At 43.2% G+C, this 21856-nt stretch overlaps 1 pseudogene; it reads left to right on the top strand.

Annotated features, from left to right (window-relative positions):
- The first annotated feature begins 10605 nt into the window (after nucleotides 1-10605).
- On the top strand, nucleotides 10606-10723 carry LOC126089972 (5S ribosomal RNA; annotated as a pseudogene).
- The last annotated feature ends 11133 nt before the right edge of the window (nucleotides 10724-21856 follow it).

Here is a 21856-nt window from a genome sequence, read left to right as displayed (position 1 = left end):
AAATAGTGGATGAATGCAGTCTGGGTAATTTGCGCATTTTGAGATACACTGCCTCAAGACATAAACACTGTTTCTAATTGTTACACTTGTCTCGCTGCGTTAAAATTTTACCTTAACACTACACTGAGGTGACAGAAGGCATGGGATAACGATACGCACCATACAGATGGCGGTAGTATTGCGTACATAAGGTGTAAAAGGGCAATGCATTGGCGAACCTGTCATTTGTCCTCAAGAGATGCATGTGAAAAGGTTTCCGACGTGATTATGGCAGTGCGACTGAACTTAACTGACCTTGAACACGGGACGGTAGCTGGAGGTAGACGCGTGGGACATTCCAAGAAGCTCGGAACATTCCATTACGGAAATAGTTAGGAAATTCAGTTCACCGAGAACAGCAGAGCTCCTACTTTCAAGCATTACCTATTTGGTGTAATGTTGCCAGTGGTAATAGACAAAGAACAGTACGTGAAATAACCGGGGAAGTTACTGTCGAACGTAGGACGAGCGTATCCGTTAGCACAGTGCAGCGAAATTTGGTGTTAATGGGCTATGGCAGCAGACGACCGAAGCGAAAGCATTTGCAAACTGGAGGGCATTGCCTGCAGCGCGTCTCCTGAACTGTTGGTGACTGGAAAACCGTGGCCTGGTCAGATGAGTCCTGATTTTAGTTGGTAGAAGTTGATAATAGGGTTTGGAATGGGGCGCAGACCTTACCAAACCATGGACCCAGATTGTCACCAAGGCATTGTTCAAGCTGTTGATGGCTCCATAAAAGTGTGGGCTTTTTTTTTTTTTCTTTACTTTACATGGAACCGATCATTGACTGGAAATGGAGACTGTTTTCAGCCCTTCACGGAATTCATGTTCCCAAACAACGATGGAGTTTTTTATAGATGAAGATGCGCCATGTCACCAGGACACAGTTGTTCGCAGCTGGTTTTAAGAACATTCTGAACCATTCTAGCGACTGATGTGCCCAACAAGACCATCTGACATGAATCTCATTGAAAATACAAGTATATGGGATATGATCGAGGGTTCAGTTCGTGCACAAAATCCAGCACTGGCAATACCTTCGCAATTGAAGACAGCTATAGAGGCAGTATGGGTCAGTATTTCTTCAGGGGACTTCATAAGACTTGATGAGTCCACGCTACGTCGAGCTGCTTCACTACGCCGGGCAGAAGGAAGCCCGACACTATATTGGGAGGTATCCCGTGACTTTTGACACCTGAGTGTACACTTCTTAATGAGCAGGTTAGGACAGAAATTTAAATTCTTAAATTCGGCCAATAATTACCTGAAATACTGAAAATCAAATTTTTATTGTCTTTGGAAGTCACTGGACAGGCATTCTGCAACTAGAACCAGATAACCTGGATTAGCTGTTTAGTAATATTCACGTCCCATTCACATTAATGTGACCTGTCAAAAGCATAAATTATCACCATTTGCGGCACGGACGTGCAGGAAAAAGAATCACTGAGGTTTTAAAAGATACCGACAGGCATGTGGGGAACAACGGTGATTCCAGTGCCGTGGCAAACTGTGGTAGGTTTCACGGTTGAGGCTCCATGGCGCGAACAGCCTGATCAACGTGGTCCCATAGATCATTGATTGGGTTTAAATCAGGAGATGTTTGCTGGTCAGGAGCGTACGATAAACTCACCCTGGTGGTCTTCGAACCTGGGCATACACTGCGAGCTGTGTGACACGTTACATTGTCCCGCTGACAGATGCCACTGTGCTGAGAGAAAACAAACTGTATATAGGGATGGACTTTGTTGTCAAACATAGACGCATACCTGTGTTGATCCATTGTGCCTTCGAGAATGACGAGACCTCCCAGGAAATGCCACAGCTGGTCACATTAATGTGACTGGAAAGTGTGTATTACTAAACAGCTAACCCTGGTCATCTGGTTCTCAGAATGCCTGTCCAACGGCTTCCTGGGGCAACAAAAATTTAATCATTATTTCATGCAATTATTGACCGAATTTAAAAATTTATAATTCAGTCATAAAATACTCATTAAGAGGTGTACATTCGGGTGACAAAAGTCATGGGTACCTCCCAATATCGTGTCGGGCCTTCTTTTGCCCGGTGCAGTGAAGCAGTTTCCCAGACCATGACGTTCCCCCCTCCGGTCTCGACCCTTCCGACGATTTTAGCAGGGAATACCATCTGTCTGATGGAGCACAAAACGTGATTCATCAGAAAAGGCCAGCTGTCGCCCCTAGTGGACGTCAAGTTGCAGTAGCGGCCTGCAAATTCCAGCCTTCGTCGCCGACGAATAGCAGTCAGCATAAGTGGAAGAACAAGGCACCTACTGCGGAGGACCAGTCGCAGCAACGTTCGCTGAATGGTCATTGAAGAGAACTGCGAATAGCCCGTTGGCTCATCTCGGCGGTCAGTTCCTTCATCAATTGCACGGCTATTCGCCCACACATATCTCCACAGCCGACATTCACCCCTGTCATCTATGGCCTGTTGTGCACCACGGTTGCCTCGGCGCTATGTTTGGATAGTGTCATTTTGCCATGCACTGTATACTTTAACCACAGCGGCAAGCTAACAAATAACATACTTAGCCGTTTCGGAAATGCTTCCACCCTTGGACCGGAAGCGAAAGATTATTTCTTTTTCGCCATCAGATAAATCGCTCGGTTTCCGCGTTTAGACAACGACAGCACTGTTTCACCTGCCCCCCCCCCCCCCCCGCAATGGCTTTATACACACCCCTCCTCCTCCTCCCCCCCCCCCCCTCACTGCTAGTGCTGCCGTCTGTGAGAGGTTATTGCACGTTGACGTCGAACATCGCGGTTTGTCACATAAATATGACTGGATCGTGCAGATGGCCGCAATATTTAGAAAACAGCAGCGAGTGCATTACAATCACACTAGCTGCAGTGTTACAGATCAGGCCACAAGCCCATCTATGTGTGTAAGTATTTACAGTAGCATCTAAAAAGTATTCTGTGTTAAATGCAGCCTGTAATTTATAGAAGTAAAATATGAAAATTCCTCACCATTTTTGAGACCCTCGGTTGTCATACTACTTTATTCCCCAAAGGTTATCTGCGAAATTTGAAAAGTAAAAACACGAGTATAAATAATTTCACTGAAACGTGTATTGGGGGTCATGATTCCCGTGGTATTAGAAATGAAGTGAGAAACGTAAATAAGGAAATAAAGTCTGTGAAAACGGAACAAAATAGGAAGCGTAACAGGGTGAGTAGAGAAAGATTATCTTTGAAAACTGTAGGAAACGATCCTGATGACAGGGGTAGTAAAGCGAAACAGAGAAAAAGATGAATAATGCAGAAGAGTAATGACCAACGCTAGAAATTTGGAAGACGAAGACGAATGACACAGGACTTGTTTTCGGGAGAAACTGAATTCAAATCAGGTCAGATGTTACAGATTTGGATTTTCCTTGTTTTCCTCAAATCATTTTAGGCGAATACAGATATGGCAACTTTTTGGCCACGAGTCGGAGAATGTGCTTCAGTACCTTAACTCGACATAAAGTTAGGCTTTTAATCTTCACTCCATCCTTTTGCTGATGACTGTCTTCATATCAATACACGTGACACGAACCGGCCACTGAGAAACGAACAGAGAAATGAGAAGCTTCCGACAGTCAACAAATTACATGTGGACGTTTCCTGTGCGGATGTCTGTTCAGCCTGCTCCGCCCCGGATCTCGGTGCCATACGGCGCGGCACCTGCTGGGTAGACGTCTGCACGTCTAGCGTCGCGTGACGCGACCACCTGCGTCCTTGATGGAGTCTTGCTGCGTTTTCTTTCGTAGCAAAACAGTCCTTCCAGCACCAGTTGCAGCCTTGGCTTATGACGCATGAGCACGTAATGACTACTCCAGGCCTATGGCTATTATGTCGTCAACCAGCATGCTGTTTTGTGGCGCATCCGCAAAGAGTGTGAAGAAAGTAATGACTGTCTCTTCTTACTTGTTGTGGGATTTTTCTTACTTGTTGTAAGATTTTTTTTTTCGAACAACAATATTGTCTCCTTCAAAGTAAAACCCTTCAGCAGCTATACAACAGTACAGTCGTTGTCCCCAGTCTTGGCAGCAGCTCTGGGAAGCTTCTACCTATAGGGCATTTAACATGTTGGACACATTCTTTTAAATATTTTTCGGGTCCTTTTAAGACATTTTGCAACTTTGGGAAAATGAAAACGTCATAAGGACTCAGAAGAGCTGAATGGGGGGGGGGGGGGGGGGGAGGGGGCTGTGGAACGACAGGAATGCGTCTTGAGGTCAAAAATTCCGTGATGGCAGTAGGCCATGTGAGATGGAGCGTTGTTATGATGCAGCACCCACTTGTCTGCAATGTCCGGTCTCCCTCGATTCACCATTTTCCTTAGAATTTCAAGGATATATTCGTAAAACAATTGGTTGACAGTTTGTCTTGCAGAAACAAATTATTTATGCACTATACCACTACTACAAAAAAAGTCAAATCAGCACTGTTTTGATCTTTGATTTGCTCAATGGAGCTTTTTTCGGTCGAGGAAGTCTCAGTGTACCGCACCTGGCGTTGTCACCTAGCCTCAGGATCGTACCCAAAAATCCAGGATTCATCACCTGTGCTCACACGACTGAATCGTCGATGGTCATTGGTAATCCTCTCAAGAAGATCAACATACACATTTCTTCGGTTATTCTTATGCTCTCAAAAACCAACTCGGACTGAGCATCTGGAAGAGATGAACACACAATTTCGCACAAATAGCACAAGAAAGCCTTGCCATATCCCTTGCAGTGCTACAAGTCTCATTACTTTTCTCACACACCTCTTATATCCTCAGCGTTTAACTTTGGAAATTCTTCCTATTACCCTAAAATGTGAACAGCTCAAACACTTCCCGGTGATGCTTCTAATGACTTGCAATGAATTTTACGTATTCAAAATCTCATTGAAAATTACCAATTTTTCATGGAAAATTACCGATATCTGAAACAACGGGTATGTTTGTAGCCATGATCTGAACGAGAAGTTGAATGAAATAATAATATTCTATAAGTGTCTCATTGGAAAGTGAATGATACTGAAAGACACAGGGTCCTACATTTTAATACGAATTTTAATTTGTGGTTTATTGATATTGTAGATAACCTTATAAACAAATTACGATGAAATTCATCGTAGGTTGCCTCAAACATACGACAAAAGGCATCCTACGCAAAGTTACGGTCTGTGTCCGTGTGAGGGTTGGTTACGTTGTGATAGGTAGACTTTCTGGCGCCAGTGACGGCCAAATGCACTGTCGAATGACAGAAGGAAAAATGACTAATAGGAAATCTGAAAACGTTATTCCTACTCGATAGACGTAACGAAACAGGAAATAAGGTTAATAGTAGAGTATATATGAGGCAATGAACCAGTCAACTGATGTCGTCGCTTGATATACTTCGTTTACTCGACCTTCATTTAACTTGACTGTGACTTATAAATTATATTAGTAACAACACATTTGTAGGTCCCAAATGTTCATTGATTTATCGTTGCTGACTTGTTTCTGAGATAAAAGCGTTTTCTCAGCATGTTTTGGGCAGTCGGAAAGTGAATGGAACATTGGGGCATTCCATTTACCGTAAGCCCATACATACAGACATATATTACCAGGCGTGTAGCTGCCAACCACCCATCACAAACTATAGGCGGTCTTCGAACGTTGGCGCACCGCGCACATGCACATAACATGTGCATGTGAAACATGGTGGAAATAGCCTTGCCAAAAGAGCTGAAAGAAGACAATGGGTATCGTCCGCATCAGATCTGCACAGTTTTAAGGAGGAAGAAAGGTGAACACCCATGATAATAAGAGGAGAAGCAGCGGTTCAAGTTCAGGGCGTTCCTCCCATAAGCTGCCAATATTTCGTCAAAATTAGACAGAATTCTAAGGAAACGTCACATCAAGGTAATTTTCCGTCCACCTACAAAAATTTGTGCTCTTCTCGGCCCTGCAAAGGGCGATCTGGGATTGCGGAAGGCTGAAATCTACAAAATACCTTGCCAGTGTGGATGAGCATATATTGGTCAGACAATACGCAGAGTTCTCGAAAGATGCGTTGAACATGATCGCTGCACTTGCCTTTCGCAGCCTAGTAAATCAATCATAACCGAGCATTGTATCTCCACAGGACAGTCCATGGATTAGTATACTAAGGACATCTTGGCCTCAACGAGATTCTTCTGACATTTAGTTGTTAAAGAATCAGTGGAAATGCGTTTGGCAGAAGATCTTATCAATAACGATGGCGGCTTTCAATTGGATAAGGCGTGGTACCCGGTGATTTCTTTAATATCTTCAGAAAGACAACATTTTACGGCTAATTACACGTCCAACGACGGTTTATTTTATTAATTTGACACTTGAATTTTAACTCCGTGATCCCGCTTTTCGACAGAGAGCGCGCATGCTATATCACCATTACGCATGCGCCTGCACGCCATAGATGGAGCAGTATTTGAAGAGGGCCCGAAGATCGGCAGATGTCGTTCATGTAGCGGTTGCTTTTGCACACTAGTTTTTGGTAAAAAGTTAGCGATATGATCTAGCAATCTCCAGGGCAACAATTCATATGAAGATGGTTGAATGATTGTCAGCCGAAATATCGTGGTAAGAAGCTCCAACCCGAAACATCATGGAATATTCTTAACGCCGACGACTGTCCAGTGACTGTTTTGTCTGGCTCAGTGAAGATCGTGAACAAAGACATTTACGAGGTACTAGATTCCAAACGAGCATTCCATGCACTTCGCCGCGTGGAGTGGTCTCGCGGTTTTGAGGCTCCATGTCACGGATTGCGCGGCCCCTTCCGCCGTAGGTTAGACTCTTCCCTCGGGCAGCCGGCCGTTGTGGCCGAGCGGTTCTAGACGCTTCAGTCTCGAACCGCGCGACTGCTACGGTCGCAGGTTCGAATCGTACCTCGGTGTGTGTGATGTCCTTAGGTTAGTTAGTTTTAAGTAGTTCTAAGTTCTAGGGGACTGGTGACATCAGATGTTAAGTCGCTTAGTGCTCAGAGCCATTTGAACCATTTTCTCTCGGGCTTGGATGTGTGTGTTGTTCTTAGCATTAGTTAGTTTAAGTTAGTTTATGTAGTGTGTAAATTTAGGGACCAATGACCTCAGCAGTTTCGTCTCTTAGGAATTCACATACACACACACACACACACACACACACACACACACACACACACACACACACACAGTCCATGCACTTTGCTTCACAATGTTCGCTTCTAAATTGGTTGCGATGGACCTGCATTCACCGACATCATAGCTCATTGTCGGCTTTGAAACTGTCATCGACAAAGTGTGACACTCGTCTGCGGTACCTGTAGGTTAAGATCTTTTCGACCTGCGGTCTTAATCCGTTTAACTTGGTTGCGATTGGTGTAGCATTCCTTTTAGACACGTTGGATAGATCGCGTTGATACAACAGATCTGGAAGTTTCATCCACTGTGTGGTCGTGATCAGGTCCAAACACTATTCTGCCACGCCTCCATATCGATCAATATTACAGTATGTCACTGACTCCGTACACCGACCGTCAGTAAGATATTACAGTTGACTCTGTGTCTAGGAACCGTGAGCTCTTTTGTTATAATAAATTGGCTGACCCAGCAGGCATTGCATTTTCACAGAAAGGGAAAAAAAGTTTGGTTTTATGATCTACTTAATTAAGTGCTCTTGGATAAACAATATTTTTTTTCCCATCTGGTGCGCGTACGAGTAAGTAAGACCGTTTCCAGACGCGTTCGCAAGCCATATACAGTTATCCATGTGAGAAGGATGGAGTTTTCAAATTTAGTCCACGCACTTGTAATGATTGTCCCTGCGCCTTGTTGACTGTCACTGCAAACGCGAGTCGCATTGAAAACTGCAAGTTTTTGAGCTCGAAGAGCGTGTCTGTTGGAATCATTGGGATGCGCTTAGGAACATTTACATTTTCTATTCGTTTGTTCTTAACAGCAAATCTAGGAAAGTTATTGACCTACTGATCTGAAGTTTTGGCACAACGTTGCACTGGAATACATCCATCGTTTTATATAACTGTGCGAAATGTGTTGCGAATAGCTTTACTAATAAAGAAGTAATAAAACAAAATGTGATGCCCCTCACTGCAGTTGTACTGCAAAAACAGGGAAAATATAGTAAGCGATAAAAATTTTTCTTTTCATCTTCTGTTGTGGGTGTCAGAGAGAAATGTTCTTGCAAGGATTTGAAATTATAATTATGTAAAGATTTTTGCCAGTCGCTAAGGGCTTACATTCTAAAATAGTGAGTGCGTAAACCGGGACATTCTCGTGTGGTGGCATTTATTTATTTATTTTTATATTTTTTTTATCTCCTGAACTTTGCGTCTAATTTTTTTCTTTCTTTTTGGTGGACGGGAGGGGGGGGGGGAGTCTAGGGAACATCTCGGACGTACGGAGAACAACTGACTAAAGTGTCATCGGAATGAGTAACTTAGGAACGCATAGAAGACAAAAATACAAAGTAATATTCATTCATATTAATATTTATAAACAAACATAGTCTCAGCCAAGACTCTTTGTTACCAACCACAGCTTTAAGTCTGCGCTGTAGCTCATCTTCCGTTCTGGCGCCCCAAAGGGCAGTTTGTCGAATGCGGTGTAAAGCTCACATCACAGTTGACAAACTGAAACTTCGCAGATCCAGACCTGAAGACGATCTCGAGTACAGAGTCAAACCGGTAGTTGACAGTAAAAAATTTGTGCTACAGTCTGTGTTTGTTTATTACTGATTTTATTACTGGGATAAGCAACGTCAGCGCAGTAACTACGGTGGCAGCCTCAACTAACAATTATTGTAAATAACTAATGTGCGTTCGACCAGTCAGTTTTAAGCAGGTAGCGTTAAGTAGTGGGCATGTGGCTGTAGTATGTCAGCGTTATTGTGTCACAAATAGCAGCGTCTCTAAAGGAAATATTGAAGACATTCTCGCAATCCTCTGAAGAAGTGAAAAGTGCGTGCAAAGTTTGTCACTCACGCATTGGCTCACGAAAAAAAACAACGACGCGTGGACGCACCCCGCGACTTGAAGGAAATGCGTGACAGGCACGACCGGAAAAAGTCATTTAGGGTGGTGAGACTTGAAATTATCAGCATGAACCTACGATCAAGTGCAGAAACTCACATGAAGGGTCAAAGCTTTCACCACATAACCGACACGCCCCAGTTGAACAAAATTCCAAAGAAGGACTTTTCTGAGTTGTTTAACATGCTTGTACTCAACGACTGGCGACAGCGGGTAGGGGACACGACAACGACGACTACGTAGACCACCTGATGCATGAAACCACCACCTGAACTTTTCTCTGTTTTGTATTAATACACTACAATCGACTGTCACATGCACTTCCATCGCAGTCAAGACGTGCATCAGTCCGTTCGTCCACCTACGGTCCTTATGGAATCCGGGGTATCGTGCTAAATTATATCCAACTGGAGCTTAGATCGTCAAAATCTCGAGCTGGTAAGGGTCAACTTGCCCATAATGCTTCATAAATTCTCAATTGGGGAGAGATCAAACGACCTTGCATCCCGATATAGGTTCTGGCAAGAACAATGACAAGCAATAGATACTCTCGCCTTTTGCGGACAAGCATTGTCTTACGGAAATGTAGGCCTAGGATGGCTTGCAACGAAGGACAACAAAACGAGGCCTAAAATATCGTCGACGTATTGCTGTGCTGTAATGGTGCCTCACATGACAACCAAAGAATTGCTGCTATGAAAACAAATGGCCCCTCTGACCATCGGTAGTTGTTGGGGCTTAATTCCAAGCGGGACTCATCACTGAAGACAACAGTCAACGAGACTCCAGACCGAAGACGTCTTTGCAGACGCCAAGGACAGCTGTAGGATAACATCCTGACGGTTGCCTGCCATACGGTCCAACAGTAGGAGTGTCATTTCATTTCGTAGCATGACCACTTTGACTGTCATTGGCGGCAACCTTGTAGACAGTGACGACATTCATTGCACTGTTTACATGTCCTTCATTGCGATCCAGCCCGGGTTACACTTCATCAAAATGATACTTGCCCGCACACGGCGAGAGCTTCTACCGCTTGTCCATTCTTGTCCAGCAAGGTCAGAGCCTTCCAACCAGCTTGGAATTTTGAAGATCTAACTCAACAATTGGACAGAACCTGGCAATATATCACTCAGGAGGACATAGAAATATTCTATCAATCAATGCCAAGCTGAATAACAGCTTGCATGCGGGCCAGAGGTGGAAGAGCACGTTACTGACTTGCTCAATTTGCGAAGTTATTCCTCTTGAATAAATCATTCCATTTTTCTGAAATTATGATAATTTGTTTGTCTGTACATGTTTATCACATCCACCTATTTCCGTCTCATTCGGATAATTCCTTCGTGACGTGTCATTTTTTTGTGTTAGAATGTATGCGATTAATATTGTGTAAGGTTATTGCTTTACCGACATTTTTATGGGAGTTCATCGTGGGTGATAAATAAGAAGCAAGAAATGCATATCCAGAGTAATGAGTTAAAATTGTATATAGTATCAACGGATATGCCAACGGCCTTGTCGCAGTGGTAACATCGGTTCCCGTCAGATCACCGTAGTTAAGCGCTGTCGGGCTGGGCTAGCACTTGGATGGGTGATCATCCGGTCTGCCGAGTGCTGCTGGCAAGCGGGGTGCACTCAGTTCTTGTGAGGGAAAACTGGAGAGCTACTTGATTGAGAAGTACCGGCTCCGGTCTCGGAAACTGGCATACTGCCGGGAGAGCGGTGTGCTGACCACACGCTCCTCCATATCCGCATCCAGTGACGCCTATGGTCTTAGGATGACACGGCGGCCGGTCGGTACCGTTAGGCCTTCACGGCCTGTTCGGGAGGAGTTTAGTTTTAGTCAACGGATGTAAAAGTGCAGGGGACACAACAAATTTTTATATTGAAACTGTACCTTACTCATGGATCGTAAAAGGAAAGTTGGGCAGCAAACAGCCTGGAACGCAAAGTGAAGGAGAAGGCAATTAAAGGGTGCTGGCGCCTCCTGATGTGCTTGTTTCAGTGAAAACGGCCACAGCTGGCGACCACATTCCGTAGTTTAGTTTGACAGTAAAGTTAGAGAAAGTATGAGGACGATTACGGGCCGCTGGGCTGTGTAATTTGTGTTACGTAGCGTGGAAGAGGCGCCGGCAGAAGGGAAACTCCAGGAAGGCCTTGACGTTTAATTGATTGGCCAGCACCTGTAGTTAGTGCAGCGCAGCGCGGCGTTGAACGAGAGGTCAGGGGGCGGGACCGCGGCAACGGCGCCAGATGGCTCACCGTCGGGGGCTGCCCTTCCTTCACCCATCACCTGTTACTTATTTTCGGGCTTCTGACGTCGCTACTTCATAAAAGCGCGCGTTCAGATTGCTTTATCTCAGAACGCTGGAAGACCTGACGCTGGCTGCACACTGCATTTTTCACCTGTACGACAGTTACTCGTCGCTGGAAGTACAAAACGTATGTTTAAATTTCTTTACTTACCCTTGTACTCTTTGTAGAAATAATGAAGCTCTATTCAACATTCTGCTGAACAAGAGAAATATGTGGAAAAACAAGAAAGCCATTATTTTGGTCTTCAGACTTAATGAAACTCTCGAAGCTAGTCTACCCTCTGAAAGTCTCTTTATTTCTGCATTACTTCCGTAAGCAACATCTAAATGACCCGGCTTGACTGTAGTTAAGTCTTGGTCTGCAAGTTCCTCCCCCCCCCCCCCCCATCTCCCCCACCCACAACACATCCACACACATTCCTCCATTAACAAAAGACTATTGATATCGCAAAACTAGAAGTGCAGGCCAACTGATATGTCCTACCTGTACATAACTTCTTTATTTGTGCCGTAAATTCTTGTGTCCTCAGTTCAGTAAGTAGTCATCAGTTATCTAATCTATTCATCTAATATTCAGAATTCTTCTGTACTACAACGATTCAGCAACTTCTTATTCGAATTGTTTCACTTCCGTAGAAGGCTACACTTCAAACACCTTCACAAAATACTATCTAATATTTAAATTTATATTCGATGCCAACAAATTTCTCGTTTTCACTAACATTTTTCTTATTATTGCCAACCTGCATTTTGCGCCATCTCTACTTTGATCATCGTCTGTTTTGCAGTAGGGTTTTGGAGGGGGTTGGGGGTTGGGGTTGTTTGGGGAAGGAGACCAGACAGCAAGGTCATTGGTCTCATTGGATTAGGGAAGGATGGGGAAGGAAGTCGGCCGTGCCCTTTCAGAGGAACCATCCCGGCATTTGCCTGGAGTGATTTAGGGAAATCACGGAAAACCTAAATCAGAATGGCCGGACGCGGGATTGAACCGTCGTCCTTCCGATTGCGAGTCCAGTGTCTAACCACTGCGCCACCTCGCTCGGTCATCGTCTGTTAGTCACCTTCCTAAATGCAGAAATGATCTATTAGGAGGGCTATTTTTTCAAGGTCCTATCGGTCGCATAATTATAACTACAGTGAAATTTCTACGAGAATTTGCACAGATGTGTTGTGCAGTGCCTCTATTACGTTTGCCAATCACGTCGTGTCGTACTTTCCAGTTCTGAGCGCCCAGTGAGTACGTAAAGAAGTCTAGAACAACAGAGTCTGCCGCCAAGTGTGAGTTGCATGCCGTCATTCGATGTCTTCGTGCTGAGGGTCCCCGCCTGATTTCATGCAGTCCACATAACGTAACTGTCATTCATGACAGGAAAGAGCGGTAAAGTTGCAGGAACTGTACGTATAGCCGTTCATGATACAGAGGGTGAGAAGGAAGTTGTCCAGGTGAGAACGTTTGGAGCATTATGGACAGGGCCCTCCAATCACCTCGGAATTTTGACCATCTAAATCGTGAAGTGGACAGATTTTTACACGATGACCCTAAGGAGGACATACAATAATTCTGTCAATCAAGGCCGAGCCGAATAACTGCTTGCGTACGGGCGAGAGGTAGATCAAAACGTTATTGACTTGCTCAATTTATGAAGCTCTTTCCCTTGAATAAACCATCCAGTTTTCCGAAATTCTAATCAATTGTTCGCCTGTAAATATGAGAGAGGCGAAACACTAATTGAGTTTTGTAATAAATTTCAACTAATAGCAGCGAATACTTGGTCCAAGAAACATAAGAGGAGGAGGCTGGGAGATACGGGTAGATTTCAATCAGATTACATAAAGGTCAGACAGAGATACCGAAAACCGATACTGGATACATAGGAGCATACATAGATTCAGATCACAATTTAATAATTATCAGGAGTAGGCTGAACTTTAAGAGACTTGTCAGCAACCTTCACTGCGCAAAGCAGTGGGATACGGCATTACTAAGGAATAACGAGACACACTTGGAGGTCTCTGAGGCTATAGATGCTGCTATAAGGAATAGCTTAGTAGGCAATTCAATTGAAGAGACAGCTTCCACTGAAATTAAAAACAAGGGTAGTAACATTAAGAGTGCAATAAGATTTCCACTGTTAGGTACAGAGGAGAAAGTGGGTAGATGAAAAGAGTGCATTTAAGGTCTTTATGAGGGAGAAGACTTGTCTGATGACATGATAGAGGAAGAAACAGGAGTCAGCATAGAAGAGATAGGAGATCCAGTATTAGAATCAGAATTTAAAAGAGCTTTCGAAGACTTAAGATCGAATAAGGCAAAAGAGATGGCTAACACTTCATCAGAATTTCTAAAATTGTGGCGGAAGTGGCAACCAAACGACTATTCACTTTGGTGTGCTGAATATATGAGTCTGGCGATATACCATCTGACTTTCGGAAAAACATCCACACAAAAACGCAAGTCTGCATTATCGCACAATGAGCTTAATAGCTCATGAATCCAAGTTGTTGACAAGAGTAATATACAGGAGAATAGATAAAGCAAATTCTGCATAAATTAGATGACTATCACTTTGGCCTTAGGAAAGGGAAAGGCTCAGACATTGCAGCTGATAATGGAAGCAAGACTAAAGAAAAATCAAGACACGTTCATAAGATATGTCGACCTGATAAAAGCGTTTGACAATATCAGATGGTGCAAGATGTTCGAAATCCTGAGAAAAATAGGAGTATGCTATTGATAGGGGAAAACGGGTTAATATACAGCACGTACAAGAAGCAAGAGGAAGAAAAAGAGAGGAAGATCAAGGACGAAGTTCATGGATTATGGGTGTAAGATAGGGATGTAGTCTATAGCCCCTACTATTTACTCCATACATCCAAGAACCAATGACGGGAGTAAAAGAAAGGTTGAAGGGTGGAATTAAAATTCAAGTTGAAAGGATACCAGTGATACTTTCCGCTAATGACCTTGCTATCCTGAGTGAAAGTGGAGAAGAATTACAAGATCTACTGAATGAAATGAAAGCGTAATGAGTACAGAACATGGGCGGGAGTAAATCGAAGAAAGACGAAAGTAATGAGGAGTAGAAAAATTGAGAACAGCGAGAAATTTTACATCAGGATTGGTGATCAAAAAGTAGATGAAGTTAAGAAATTCTGCTACCTAGGCAGCAAAATGACCCATGACGGACGGAGCAAGGAAGTCATCAAAAGCAGACTAGCACTGGCAAAAAGGGCATACCCGGCCAAGAGTACTCTACTAGTATCAAACATAGGCCTGAATTTGAAGAAGAAGCTTCCTTGAATGTATGTTTAGAGCACAGCACTGTATGGCAGTGAAATATGGACTGTGGGAAAACCGGAAAAGAGGCGAATCGAAGTATTTGACATTCAGTGATATAGAATAATGTTGAGAACTAGCTGGACTGATAGGGTAAGTAATGAAGAAGTCCTTCGCAGAATCGACGAGAAAAGGAACGTATGAGAAACACTGACAAGATGAAGGGATAAGATGATAGGACATCTCTTAAGACATCACGGAATACCTTCCATGACACTAGAGGGAACTGTAGAGGGTAAAAACTGTACAACTGTAGATGAAGACAGTAAATAACTGAGGACGTATGTTGCGGATGCTACTCTGAGATGGAGAATAAAGAGGTTAGCGGAGGAGAGGAATTGTGGCGGCTGAAAACCGTCAGAAGACTGATGAGACAGAGAGAGAAAAAAAAAGAAAAGTGTACATCTTATCTACCGATTTTCTCCCATTCGAGTAATTCCTTCGTGGTGCTGCCTTTTTTGTCTTATAGTGTATCGTTAACTTGAAAGATCTCGAAACGAAAATAAATATTCCGAATCGTTTGCAACAGCTTAGGGTATTTTTTATTTTTAAGAGATGTTTTATGATTATTTGACGAGAGGGTATTTAGCTAGATCGGTTCTGTATTTGAATGTCAGGAAGTTTATGTTTTATATTTATTTATTTAGTCTGCAAAATTGAAAATTTCGAGTTTTAAGCGAATGTATGTATCTTAGCAACCGTGGAAGTTATCGACTATGGTCTACTATCATTTTAGAGTGCTGAGTAATGTTTTATAAAAATCGGTGTACAAGAAGAGACGAAGTCAAACAAAAAGTTGTAGTATAACTTACGGACTCGATATGTGCTCGCACAGCGACACGCCATTTGGTGCAGACATGGCGTGGAAATAGAACCTGTTAGATGTTGTTGTTGGATTGTTTTTGAGAAAGAGACCAAACATCGAGGTCATCGGTCTCATCGGATTAGGGAAGGACGGGGAAGGAAGTCGGCCGTGCCCTTTCAGAAGAACCATCCCGACATTTGCCTGGAGCGATTTAGGGAAATCACGGAAAACCTAAATCAGGATGGCCGGACGCGGGATTGAACCGTCGTCCTCCCGAATAGAACCTGTTAGAGTTGCATCTCCGTAGAAATTGAAAAGGCATAAATACTTCCTCTTAACGAGTGGTTATCACCACTATCTCGCAACCTATGGTAAATTCATTCCAACATGTCTTTAGAAGAAAGTGTATTTTTCGCAAACTGGATATGTTCCTCTACGTGTGACGTTCCACTGCTCAAAGTCGATCGGTGATAGACTGGAAGACTCTGTGGAATTTTGGCGTAACATCGTATTTCGCTGTGAAGGCCGTCCCTGCGTGCAGCCAATGTGCCGGTCAGCGCCTGGCCCTGCCCGCCACCTTTGCAGGTTCCGAATCCTGGCGCGGGTCCTGAAATATCTGGAGAGCCCTGCAGATAAGAGAGCGGCTGGCAGGCGGCCACGCCGCCGGCGCGTGGCGGCCGCTCCATAGACACCAGACTCTCTGCGTGACTGCAGCGAGGTCACTGACCCCGTGTCCTGCAGTCAGAGTGACAGTGGATACCTTTAATTAGAAAACTGGAGCCCGGAAGTGATCAGATTCAGTTCTGGGCATTCTGGCGACTGCTTCTTTAACAAAAAATTACACTGCTTGCCATAAGACTTTAACGCAAGGAAGATTAGCAAAATGTGAAAATTCTACTTTTTGTGCGTATGCAGTACTGTGGGGAAAATACACGTAGTTTTTTGGTGACTTTGGGATGGGGGTGGGGAGAGCTTAAGATCAAATAAGGCAGAAGGTATAGATAACATCCCATCAGAGTTTCTAAAATCATTGGGGGAAGTGGAAACGAAACGACTATTAATGTTGGTGAGTAGAATTTAAAAGTCTGACTTTCGGAATGATTTCATCCACACAGTTAGGGAGACTCTAAGAGCTAACAAGTGCGAGGATTGTCGCACAATCAGCTTACTAGCTCAAGCATCCAAATTGCTGACAAGAATTATAAACAGAGGAATGGAAAAGAAAATTGAGGATGTGTTGCATGAAGGAAAGGTAGAAGGATTAGAAAAACAGTCTTGACGTTGCGGTTGATAATGGAAGCAAGACTGAAGAAAAATGAAGACACCTTCATTGGATTTGTCGGCCTGGAGAAAGCGTTTGAACGTAAAATAGCGAAAGATGTTCAAAATTCTGAGAAAAAAAGGGATAAGCTATATGAAGAGACGGATAATACACAACATACACAAAAGCCAAAAGGAAACAACAAGAAGGAAGCGCTCGGATAAAAAAGGGTGTAAGACAGGCATATAGTCTTTTCCCCTACTCTTCAGTCTGTGCATCGAAGAAGCAATGACGGAAATAAAAGAAAGTTTCAGGAGTGGAATTATGCCAAGGTGAAAGGATATCAATGATACGATGACATTGCTATCCTGAGTGAAAGCGAAGAAGAATTACATGATACGCTGACTGGAATGAACAATCTAATGAGTATAGAATACGGACTGAGAAAAATCGAAGAAAGACAAAATTCATGAGAAGTTGCATAAATGAGAAGAGCGAGAAACTTAACATCAGGACTGATGGTCACGAAGAGATTAAGTTAAGAAATTTTGCTACCTATGCAGCAAAGTAATCCATGACGGACGGAGTAAAGAGGACATCAAGAGCAGACTAGCAATGGCGAAAAGGGCATTCCTGGCCAAGCGCAGTCTACTAGTATCAAACATAGATCTTAATTTGAGGAAGAAATTTCTGAGAATCTACGTCTGGAGCACAGCATTGTATTACGTCTGGAGCACAGCTTGTGTGGTAGTGAAACATGGGCTATGGGAAAACCGGAACAGAAGAGAATCGAAGCATTTGAGATGTGGTGCCACAGGCGAATGTTGAAAATTATGTGGAATGATAAGGTAAGGAACGAGAAGGTTGTGCACAGAATCGGAGAAGAAAGAAATATGTGGAAAACATTGTCAAGGGGAAGGGACAGGATGATAGGACATTTGTTAAGACATCAGGGAATGACTTCCATGGTGCTAGAGGAAGCTGTAGAGGGTAAAAACTGTAGAGCAAGACAGAAATTGGAATACATTCACCAAATAAATGCTACTCTGAGATGAACAGATTGGCACAGGAGAGGAATTCGTGACTGGCCGCATCAAACCAGTTAGAAGAGTAATGACCCAAAAAAGGGGTATAAAAGATACACCATTAAAATTCTGTGTTATTCAGGGGTATACAGGGTGCGAAATTTAGTACACACTGTTGCACTCTCTGGCAGCAAAAAATGCGTTCAAATGGCTATGACCACTATCGGACTTAACATCTGAGGTCATCAGTCCCCTAGAACTTAGAACTACTTAAACCTAACTAACCCAAGGACATCACACACATCCATGCCCGAGGTAGGATTCGAACCTGCGACCGTAGCGGTCGCGCGGTTCCAGACTGAAGCGCCTAGAACCCCTCGGCCACCAGGGACGGCTCTGGCAGCAACAATGGCTGTAATCCAGCTGGGCATCGAGTCGCTCCATGCTTCATCAACTTCATCCCGTAGTTAATCAGTAATAGTCTCCGCTTAACGTTGTTGTGCCACTCTCTAGGTAAACCATAACCAGATCACATGCAACATATGAGCAGACATAGCAGTTGATATTCATGGTAAATTGAATAAAACTGCAAACAGCTATTAAGTGATGATTTTTTTAACGACCCGTTCCGCTGCGTTAATGCAGCATCTTCACGTAGTTGGTAGTGTCACATAGACAAGCACACCCAGACGCCCCCATAGTTCATAGCCCAGAATCCAACCCCATGAGGAGGGGAAGTAGTCAACAAATAATACCCGGCAGAGCATTGGAGCAAGTAGTACAGGGGATGAGGCTCACAAGCTAATAAGAATCGAGAACGAACATCATTTAATTATGGGGCCAGATTTATGTAGGAAAACCCTGTAGTTAGTTTTTGCAAGGATAAAGCACCAACGTTGGGGGCATCTCCGCTGTTTATCTGGGTCACAACACTAACAATCTGAAGTGCTGGTTTAATGCACCGAAACTGGTCGTTAATAAATCGCCACTTAACAGCTGTTTGCAGTTTTATTCAAATTCAGTTTACTATGGCCGGATGTTTCCAGTGAGGGAGACAGCTGCAAAATTTTCTGGCCAGGACAATAGACAGCAACCCTCCCCATCGACGTAGGCCAGGAGAACGCAGACAACAGGTTGTCTTGCGTTGCCTTGTTAAAAGTTGTCACGAAGATTGTAACAGTTGTAACTTTTTTTTGTTGAGTTGAATATTGTCGTAATCTGGACTGGTTTCCTATTCTGAAACTTTCGTGTTTGTCTTTTTTGAATGAATACATGAGCAATGCAAGTGGTGTGATTATGTAAATGCTATTGATAAAAAGAGTCGCCAAATTCAGCTGAAACTGTATAACTATTGTAGGTAACTTTTACTAAAAATATTTAGAAAACGTAAAACTGTGTACTAAACAAGCTGTCCTGTGAAACTACGTATAATGCGAAGCAGTCAACGGTGCTACAATGCATATCATCACAATATTTGACTTGTGGTACCAACACACGAAACTAACAGAATAAAAATTCTACGAAAAGTTACAAATCGAATTTCCGAAAAATACATGTCCAAATTGCTTGTATTAAAATCCCCTATAAATTAATGGATGCGAACTCATTAAATAAAATTCCAAACGTTGAACAGTACAGGCGCGAATGCAACACTGTGCTGCAAGAATCGGACTGTCTGTCAAAGAAATCAAATCCCGAACTAAACCCTACCCATATTGGACCTGATATTAATTTTGAAATGCAGTGATTAACTGTGAATAATCTTGCTGTGTCCATGTGTGACATTAAACTGGCCCTAAATTTTTTTGTGATTTACCTGGTGGCAACGGAAACTCGGTGCTACTCGACGGTGGTGAATTTTAAAATACATCAACGCAGCGAATCAGCTGAAGATAATAAACATTGCCAGTACAGTGCAAGGAAAAGTAGCTACGCTATGCAAATCATGATTTAGCTGGAGTGACTGTGTTTCGTTCAGTGCAATGCGGTGACACACAATTAGAAAATAAAACTTTCGTGATGAAACGGTGATAAACTTGGCTTAATGATTAAAAAAGACTAGCATTCAGAAACTGTATTTTGAATAGTGAAACTAATTCCTTAACAACTACAACCATCTTTACAAAAATTACTTCTTGTTAAAAAATATTACTCTGTCACGTGCTTAGTTCATAGTGTAGCAAAAGGAGTGGTGCATTTATGACTCTGAATGTAAGGCATTTGAACAGATAACTTTCCTTGACCTCGTCTCGACAATCAGATTAACTGGCCCGAATCAATAAGAAGAAAATTAGTAAGTATTTGTTTTCCTCAAACTCACGACTACTTACGTGGGAGCAAGTAATGCAGTGACAAAATTACACGAAAATCTTCACTCGTTTCAATTAAATCTTTCCCATATCATAATTCCGAAAAGCAGCATCCTGTGAATTCACATCTCTTGTGTCCAGCTAGTTACTTCGAGACAACACAGCAGGGTAACCAACACATGACTCACTGGATTACTTCTCATTGAATGACAGGCAACGACAATACTACTGACAAGCAGAGATCACGTTCATTGTACTCAACTAGAGGGTAGCTGTCGATTGCAAAGAGTTTAATGATTGTGCGCGAGATCTGCCTCGCCGTTAGGTGGCAGGGAAAGCGCACGGATGCTCGAAGAGAATGGTCGCGCGGACCGTCTTGTGGCAGTCAGTGTTTGGACGGGCAAATGAGACTGTTGGAACTCTGCTGGCAGATTGCTCTGTAATGATCAACAGATAATGTGGGAAACTCCATGAGTGAAACTTCGTGGCCGATAAAAACTGGGTGCCGGACCGAGACACGAACTCGGGACCTTCGCCTTTCGTGGGCAAGTGCTCTACTAGCTGAGCTACCCAAGCACGGCTAACAACCCGTCCTAACAGCTTTACTTCCGCCAGTACCTCATCTCCTACCTTCCAAACTTCACAGAAGCTGTGCTGCGAAACTTTCAGAGCTAACACTCCCGGGAGAAAGGATACTGCGGAGATGTGGCATTGCCGCAGTCTGGTGGATGTTTCCAGAATGACGAGGTACTGGCGTAAGTACAGCAGTAAGGAGGGATGTTGAGTCGTGCTTGGGTAGCTGAGATGGTAGAGAACTTGCCCGCGAAAGAAAAATGTCCCGAGTTCGAGTCTCGGTGCGGCACACAGTTTTAATCTGCCAGGAAGTTTCATATCAGCGCACACTCCGCCGCAGAGTGAAAACTTCATTCTGGAAACTCCATGAGTTATGAAATGTGTTATCTGTTCGGCTAGTGTACTGCAGATGACTTGTTCAGAGTGGTCTTCATCGTGAGAAGCATGTTTTCCTGCCGGCTTAGAGTTCGTGTCTGAGCTCGTGGGCTGTGGGGAAGTAAGCATTATATTCTGCCCAGTTAGCTCTGCTTTGTCTTCGTACTATTCTGTATCAGTGTCGGCCTGAATGCAGAAGCTGCACAAGGGAGCTTAGTCCTCTGTTTTGATCTCACCAAGACTTAATATTGGGTGTAAAACCAGTCTGCTACAGTCATTTAAGCCATGCTTCGTGGCTCGATTAGTTATTGCGAATATTTGTCATTGCAGTCTTATAGACCTAGAAGTGTGATGTTTGCCCGTTGCAAGGAAGATTTCAGTGGCGCCTCTTGTGTCTGTTGATTTTTATAATATGAGCAAATTGCGTCGAGAGTGATTATTTCTTAAAACATTTCTGTCTTTCAATAACTATTTTATTAAATGTCTATTTTTATTTTTTAATGTCTAGCTGGTGAAACAGATTCTCACTACTTATATAATGTTCAAAAATTTTGTGGCCTTGTGTAAGTTGGTTTCTATTGCACGGTCATTCCTGTAAAGGTTTAAACAATAGTGCTGCTATCTTTCTTACATCATTTTAGTTAAATTCTTTTAAGATCTCTCTTAAGAGTTTTATCCTTTACATATTTACAAGAGAATTTTGTTTCAGTTAATAAGACTGGCTGAGGCATTGGGGTGGGGTTTATTTAAGAGATT

The sequence above is a fragment of the Schistocerca cancellata genome, chromosome 6 (assembly GCF_023864275.1).
Source record: "Schistocerca cancellata isolate TAMUIC-IGC-003103 chromosome 6, iqSchCanc2.1, whole genome shotgun sequence".
In the NCBI taxonomy this organism is placed as follows: domain Eukaryota; kingdom Metazoa; phylum Arthropoda; class Insecta; order Orthoptera; family Acrididae; genus Schistocerca; species Schistocerca cancellata.
This window is presented reverse-complemented; position numbering and strand designations above follow the sequence as displayed.